The 8,190-nt window shown below is 38.0% G+C and overlaps 1 long non-coding RNA gene across 2 annotated transcripts in view; it reads right to left on the bottom strand.

Annotated features, from left to right (window-relative positions):
- Window positions 1-4,134: 4,134 nt before the first annotated feature.
- Window positions 4,135-8,190, bottom strand: part of LOC106527557 (uncharacterized) — a 13,750-nt gene continuing 9,694 nt past the window's right edge. For both annotated transcript variants that reach the window (XR_001311402.1, XR_001311401.1), the window contains one exon: window positions 4,135-4,647. This is a non-coding gene — a long non-coding RNA (uncharacterized LOC106527557). The remainder of the gene's footprint in view (window positions 4,648-8,190) is intronic.

Raw genomic sequence — 8,190 nt, 5'->3', positions numbered from 1 at the left:
TCCCGTGGTTGAGCTTGGATCCGCCACAGAAAGCCATCTGCCCACAGTGATCACTCGCTAAAGTGTCTTAATTAAGCCTCATTGCCTTTGTTTCATGTGTTCCCTTATCCACCTCTGAAACACCCAGAAAACAATGAAAAGGGCTGAGAGAGAGAGAGAGAGAGAGAGAGAGAGAGAGAGAGAGAGAGAGAGAGAGAGAGAGAGCCACTGCAATAATTATAATAATTTTCACATATTTTATGAGACATACTTTAAACATAGGAGTCTAGAAGTAAAATTTATAGCATTGATCCAAAAATATATAAGTTCCTGTTTGCTGTTATGTTTTCTTAGTACCGTATGAGTACGTAAAAATGACAGCATGTTAAGAAATCCAGTTCAGTACAGTTTTAGAAAAATATTAAAATTTTGTCCTTCAATGTTTAACCTTTGTTAACTAAAGTAAAAAAAATATTGAATGGAGAAAAAACAATTTAGTTGAGTGATAATAATACATTTTAAATATTGTTATATTAGATTGCTTATTCCTTTTATATTTTGTCTGGAGTTACCCATGTCCCCTCTCCGATATCTCAGGGATAACTTTGGCTCTATTAGTGTAAATGTTAAATCCAGTATTTTGTCCTTTGACATATGATGCTAAACTCTATATATCAGCCATTTTTAGCTGGCGGTAACAGATTCATCTGTTAACTGAACTTTTCTCCCTCTGATCTTTTGATTGTTGTTATTTCTTCTAAGCCTGATTCACAAAACTGTTTTGTCAAATATATATTTTTTCTTTTACAAAAATATATAATTCCTGTGTGAATGTTTGTTGCCTTTTTTAATCTCCCATGGCTGTCTTTTGATACATCATTGCAAAGCTTTGTTATTTAAAATCCTTAAAGCCAGCATTAAATTCCAATGTAATGCACATAAACTGTAATTCTTGCCCTACTTTTCTTACACATTAAAATACTGAAATTAAATAATCAACTGTTCTTTTTTTTCCTTCTTCTTTTCTGATAAAAGTATTTCTGGCTTTGGGTTTATTGTGTCCCTTCTTTGACCCCCCGCCCTCCCACCACCCCACCCCTCAACTCCCATCTCAACCAAGGAAGATGCTTTTTTCTCCTTCTTCAAGTTCTTGACATTTTAGAAATTATTGAAACAAAGCACACAACCTTAAAGATTTAAACAAAGATCTGACACAATCTGTTTGTGTGGGGAGTCTGTCAGGGATGGCTGAACTGAAGTGACATGGATTATAAATGGAATGAATTGGACTCAATGGATTAAACTGATATCAATCTGAATGTGACTTGGCCCTCTAAATTGTTCATTGTTTTGAGTCTGTATTTATTGTTAATCTACATTGTATAAATAAATCAGAATAGATTAAGCTAACTTAAAAGTTACTCAGCGATATATGTCATTTTTCTCTGAACCATCCTAATTAATCCCTGTGCTGATGGGATTTTGTTTTGGAGAAGAGGAGATTGCAGGCAGCAGTTGGCCTCACGTAGCTGCTCTGATTTGCATATTAAACATAGTCACTGGCTGTGCAATGTGCTACACATGTAAGGTGCAGAGTGCCAAGGTTGCGCCACACATTATCACACACACATACACACACCAAGGGACATTCTGTCATCCAGCGTCCTGCTCTGTGTCTTCGTTCTGGGACAGCTGATGAGACATGCTATTCTCCCAGGACACTCAGATCTGTCAGCAGGTACATAACTATCATCACTATCCAGTCTGCAGGAGAAAGACTGAACTGTTGTATTAAAGGGGTAGTCTGGTCATTTTAGATGTGACATTTTGGCAAATAGTTAGCAAAAGGTAGCACCTTATCAGCTGGGACATCAGTCAGAGCATGGAAATGACACCCAAACAAGAATATACACTCACCGGCCACTTTATTAGGTACACCTGTCCAACTGCTCGTTAACACTTAATTTCTAATCAGCCAATCACATGGCGGCAACTCAGTGCATTTAGGCATGTAGACATRGTCAAGACAATCTCCTGCAGTTCAAACCGAGCATCAGTATGGGGAAGAAAGGTGATTTGAGTGCCTTTGAACGTGGCATGGTTGTTGGTGCCAGAAGGGCTGATCTGAGTATTTCAGAAACTGATCTACTGGGATTTTCACGCACAACCATCTATAGGGTTTACAGAGAATGGTCCGAAAAAGAAAAAACATCCAGTGAGCGGCAGTCCTGTGGCCGGAAATGCCTTGTTGATGCCAGAGGTCAGAGGAGAATGGGCAKACTGGTTCGAGCTGATAGAAAGGCAACAGTGACTCAAATAACCACCCGTTACAACCGAGGTAGGCAGAAGAGCATCTCTGAACGCACAGTACGTCGAACTTTGAGGCAGATGGGCTTCAGCAGCAGAAGACCACACCGGGTGCCACTCCTTTCAGCTAAGAACAGGAAACTGAGGCTACAATTTGCACAAACTCATCGAAATTGGACAAGAGAAGATTGGAAAAACGTTGCCTGGTCTGATGAGTCTCGATTTCTGCTGCGACATTCGGATGGTAGGGTCAGAATTTGGCATCAACAACATGAAAGCATGGATCCATCCTGCCTTGTATCAACGGTTCAGGCTGGTGGTGGTGGTGTCATGGTGTGGGGAATCTTTTCTTGGCACTCTTTGGGCCCCTTGGTACCAATTGAGCATCGTTGCAACGCCACAGCCTACCTGAGTATTGTTGCTGACCATGTCCATCCCTTTATGACCACAATGTACCCAACATCTGATGGCTACTTTCAGCAGGATAATGCGCCATGTCATAAAGCTGGAATCATCTCAGACTGGTTTGAACATGACAATGAGTTCACTGTACTCAAATGGCCTCCACAGTCACCAGATCTCAATCCAATAGAGCATCTTTGGGATGTGGTGGAACGGGAGATTCGCATCATGGATGTGCAGCCGACAAATCTGCGGCAACTGTGTGATGCCATCATGTCAATATGGACCAAAATCTCTGAGGAATGCTTCCAGCACCTTGTTGAATCTATGCCACGAAGAATTGAGGCAGTTCTGAAGGCAAAAGGGGGTCCAACCCGTTACTAGCGTGGTGTATCTAATAAAGTGGCCGGTGAGTGTATATTTTGTATAATACATATGTTTTTCAGGCTTAGAAAGTATTTCTCTGAAATGCCATACAGTTAAAAAAAGATTGCTACATTAATAGTAAACCTTTTTACTTTTTACTGAAACCATTTTTTTTTTAGTTTGTCACTGTTTTCTTAATCAAACAGCCATGTAACTATGCAAATATTTGTGTGCATTATGTTGGATAAATTTTTGAGATTCAGTATATTTATTCATATGTATTGTGCTTCAAGTTTAATGAGACCCACTTTTTTTGAGCTTAGAATGCATGAAGAATCTAATCCGCATGCTACCAGTCATTTCATACTTCAGGATGTTTCAGGCTTGGAAGTGCACCCTCTCTGGTGGGGAAACATTAGTTTCAAACACACACCTGTGGGCGTGTTTGTGTCTGTGGAGCAAAAGCTGCCAAGGTGGAGCTTCCGTCTCGGCTTGTCACTGAAAACAAATGTACACCATGAACTCAAGACAAAGCAGAGGGTGCTAATGTTTAGTAGCTGCGGCTGAGTGGTTAGGGGAGTCGTCCTCCAATGACAGAGTTGTGGGTTCGACTCTCCCCCTGTTCAGTCACATGTTGAAGTGTCCCTGGGGCAAGACACTGAACCCTCACTGCTTCTGATGTGTGTTCTATGAATGTATGAGTGTGATTTAAGCACAGACTAATCTCCATTGAGTTATTTATATAGATTCACTTTGTCGAGAGACTTTGTAAAGTGCTGTGTGATTGGGTAAATGAGGGCCCAGATTGTGATGTTTTAAAGTGCTTTAGAAAGGTGCTATGTAAGTACAAACCATTTACCATAAGAGGCAAGAGAATAAAATTGATATTCTACAACATAAGGGTAGCGTTCTGAGATTTTTTTTCACACAGTTTTTAAATATGCATATATATATTTTTGGGGGACTTCAAAAATGCCATTTTTGTCTAAACGCAAAACTTAAATTATTGAAAAACTTCAATTTAAAAAAAACCTTTATGATGCTTTTGTCTGGGTGACTCCAGTAAACCATTCATGCATGTATTTTTAACTATATTTATTTTAATTTCACTTAAATCACATGTAGTTCAGTGGAACATTAAAACGTGTAAAGGAGTTTGATTCAAACAAATTTGGATAAAACCTAAAAGATTGTAAAAAGTTGAAATAATATAAAAAAAGATTTAGGAGCTGATTGATTTTTCATTTGTCACTTTCAAATCTAAAAGAATCTCTAACTGCTCTTTCTCTCCACTTCCTCCCCCTCTTTCCTTTCTTCACCGTCCTTCGTTTGCCATCCATTACGAGTGTGTGACAGGTTCCAGACGGATTGAGAGGGGGAAACAATGTGTTGTGACCCTCAGTACCGCCCTCCAGCTCAGCGCCTGGCTCCCACTCCTTCTCCCTGCAGACTGCGGGGGGCCTGACCACCCCCCTTCACCGCCGCACCGCCATCACCACCACCAGAATCAATCGCTCTGTGACACCGTACAAACGATCCGCTGAAGTCCATGCATCACAGAGCAGTGCACCACCAACAATGACCAGCCACGTGCTTCAGATGAGAGAAAGAGCACACAGAGCATGGAGAGTTAATACGACTAAATTATAAAATAATGTAGTGCATGGAAAAGAGAGAAAATGCTTTACTGAAACTGGTAATTAACTTATTTTTCACAACTAACATAGTTGTTATGAATAATTTTCAAATTATTTTACAAGATTAAGATATGTTGTTTCTTACAATTTTTGTAAAGTTGTTTCTAGTAATTATAATAAAAATATAATCTGAAGAGCAAACGGGATGATTATGACTTGTCACAAAGAAATGCCCTTTGTATGTGTGTTTGTCTCTCTTTTAACAATGTTTCTGATGAACCACTGGATGAAGTGTAATGAAACTCCTAGAAAAAACAAGGTAGACATCTACAACTAATTATATTTTGGAGTCAACCTAACCAGATGGATGCCCATGGCTAATTAACCTTACCAAACACAAAAATGGCTGTCTTCATCATTTATACAGAAACTAAGCAAACATTTAGAAAATGAATCATAACAATCATGGATACAGATGGAAACAATGGCAAGCATGTTTAATTAAAATGTATGCTAGTCATCTGTAAGGAGATTTTCTTACATATTTATATATACATGTTAATATCTGGAGTATTTTTAGATGGTTTGATTGCCTGCCATGTTTCTCTATGGAAATAGATTTGGACCACAGGGAAAAAATCTATATATTTTTGTTTGTTTCTGAGTTCTGAACTTTTTCTCAGAACACTGAGATCAAAGTCTGGCTGAATTCTGGCTTTAATCTCAGAATTCTGAAAATTAAAGTCAGAATTCTGAAATTTAAGTCAGAATTTAAAAATAAAATTATATACAGGATATATATATATATATATATATATATATATATATACATATATATATATATATATATATATATATATACAGTGTATATATATGAATATATATATGAATATATAAATGACTAATAACACAAAATGTTTCAAATGTTTTACAAAACCCAAGTATTGAGTTGAACAGGTGACAATAACTCATCCACAAAAACTTCCTCCAGAGTTTGAAATTTTCTGCCTGTCAAACCTGACCAAATTTTTTAAAGATCCTACTTTATATAGCAGTCTTGTAGTGACAATGTGCACAATAAAAAGATAAATAACATCATGTTTGATGAGACATGCACACACATCTGTGAGACTGTTTGAAATGTATTACTTTATCCACTCTTTACATTCAAACATTGAATGTTGCTCCTATGACAGCACATTTTGTTTAAAGGGTTTCCTGTTGGATCACTGTCTGATGTCTTCTCCACCCACCACTCGTTCAAAACAGTTAATTGTCTAATTTACCAGAATTATTGTGGCTCTTTGTGTTTAATTAATTTGCATATGATTAACAATAGAAAAATAAAACCTTTAGTGCTTCAATAATGGTTCAGCAGATTTTGTCAGTATTCGAGGTCCTCTCTGGTCAAGCACTGCTATTGTTTACTTCAAGTGTTATTTTATTCTCTAGGTCCCTCGGGGGAGTCAAGTGCCCTTCTTCAAACCTCCCCCTTTTATCCACACTTACACACACACACACACACACACACACACACACACACACACACACACAAACAGGCACACAAATAGTATACGATGGCAAAATTGTGTTAATTTACCCAGCCAGTAGTATTAACTATATTATATCAAATAACTGCCACAGACAATTGGGCAGCCAGCTCTGTGACTTCATTTTAATTGATTTTCTTACATGCTCTCAGCCGTGGATGATTTGGTTTCCCTCTGACACTATGTTTATTAAAGGCATATTGCATAAAGGAATAAATAGATACTGTTGGTTGGATTTATATGAGCTTTGAGAGAATGCAGTGTTGCCCCTTGTTTTAATATGAGCCAGGCTTTCTGTGTTTAGTTTGATTAAAGTCAATATATTTGTTTAACCTTTGGGCAAAAGGGATATCTTAGTGCATAAGTGCACAGAGCGAGTGTATTATATATATTTAAATGTATCTGTGCTGGAATAGATGCAGCAAATGGAGCTGTGTTTAGTCGTACCTACCTGTCACAGCAAAAAAAGGGGGGTGAAAAAAAGCACTCAGCTACTTAGAAAAGCTGACTTTACAGTAATATGCAACACAGCGCCTGAATTGAGCCATGCACCTCTCTGTTAGCCAGAAACACGTTTTATTTTCTGTTTTCTTCAAGTGGAATTGCTGCGAGGAGACCCCAGGACCGTTTCATCTCGAACATCCTTTACCAGCTGTCTCAGTCTTAAAGGCATGCTGTTCAGCCAACAAAAAAAAAAGGAGAAAAAAATCCCACTAATCATCTTTTTGTGTTTCAGGGCACAATATGCTGAAACAGGCAGGGTGCAAACTCTCACACACACACACTCACACACACATGGATGTATATCCACATAAACACACATGCAAGGCACTGCCAGCCTACTGCTCTTTTGTCCCCATACCCTGAGGGGGGAGAAGAGGGAAAGAAAGGAGGGGTGTTGGGTATAATCACTTGTTAGAGGGTCCCGCACACACTTCAGTTACAAACCTTGTCACACTGCTCTCGTAAACAGTTTGCATCCAATGCATTGATATCACATATCTGATGTTTTTCAGTGTTTTCTCTTTAAACAAATCACCTAATGGATGCAGCTTTCTGCTTCAGTGACCAGCTTTTTTCCCATTTTTACAAGCAAGTAGCATAAGATATGTTAACGATAATTTTGAAGTCACAGGATTAAATTTGTGACTAGATTATTTTAACTGATTATTGGCATCCCTTTACACAAAATGTTCACAAGAGATCTCCCTACTTGAAGCAAGTATATACTAAAGAAAGACTGGAAACTAACTGCAGTTAATTTCACTGAGTGCTAATAAATCACAACTGAAAAGACTTGAGGCTAACTCCACAACTTGACCCTGTTGTTCTTAATTTAATCGTTTATTTTATTTTCATTTTATTTTTTTATGTTTCCCTATTTGATGTTTTAATTCAGGTGTCTTACAGTGATGTGGGAACTATGTTTTGTATTTGCGGCTGCTCTTGGCCAGGTCTTTTTTGAAAAAGAGGTTTTTAATCGTACTGGGACCTCCTGGTTAAATACTAATTAAATAAATAAAGTAGATGACAATTTGTGCCCTGCAAAAGCTCCCCAGTTTGAAACCCATTTTGAGGGATGATTCATGATTTATCCATTGATTAATCCATTGGTTCATAAGATATGTTGGTTCCAGTCAGACAAACACGTGTCTAAAAAATAACATGGTTTGATGTAACGTGCTTGATAATTTACTGTTTGAAAAAGTTCATTTTTATGTCACTTTGTGAGTTTTATTTTGATGCTAACACAGTGAGTATGATCCAAATGAGCACTTGGTTCTTCCTCTAATCTTCCCACTCAGTGACTTTATGGGTGAACAGGTAATTCATCATTTTCCTCACTGACTAATGTTCGGGTTCATTTTGTCCTTTTCTGCTTCACCGTGGCCTGCTGTGAAACACTGATTAATGCCATCAAAGCAAATTAGATAGCCACAGAGCAACAT

This window comes from Austrofundulus limnaeus, unplaced genomic scaffold (assembly GCF_001266775.1).
Source record: "Austrofundulus limnaeus strain Quisiro unplaced genomic scaffold, Austrofundulus_limnaeus-1.0 Scaffold331, whole genome shotgun sequence".
Classification (NCBI taxonomy): Eukaryota; Metazoa; Chordata; class Actinopteri; order Cyprinodontiformes; family Rivulidae; genus Austrofundulus; species Austrofundulus limnaeus.
Note: the sequence above shows the minus strand (reverse complement) of the source record. Positions and strands in the feature narration are given on the sequence as shown.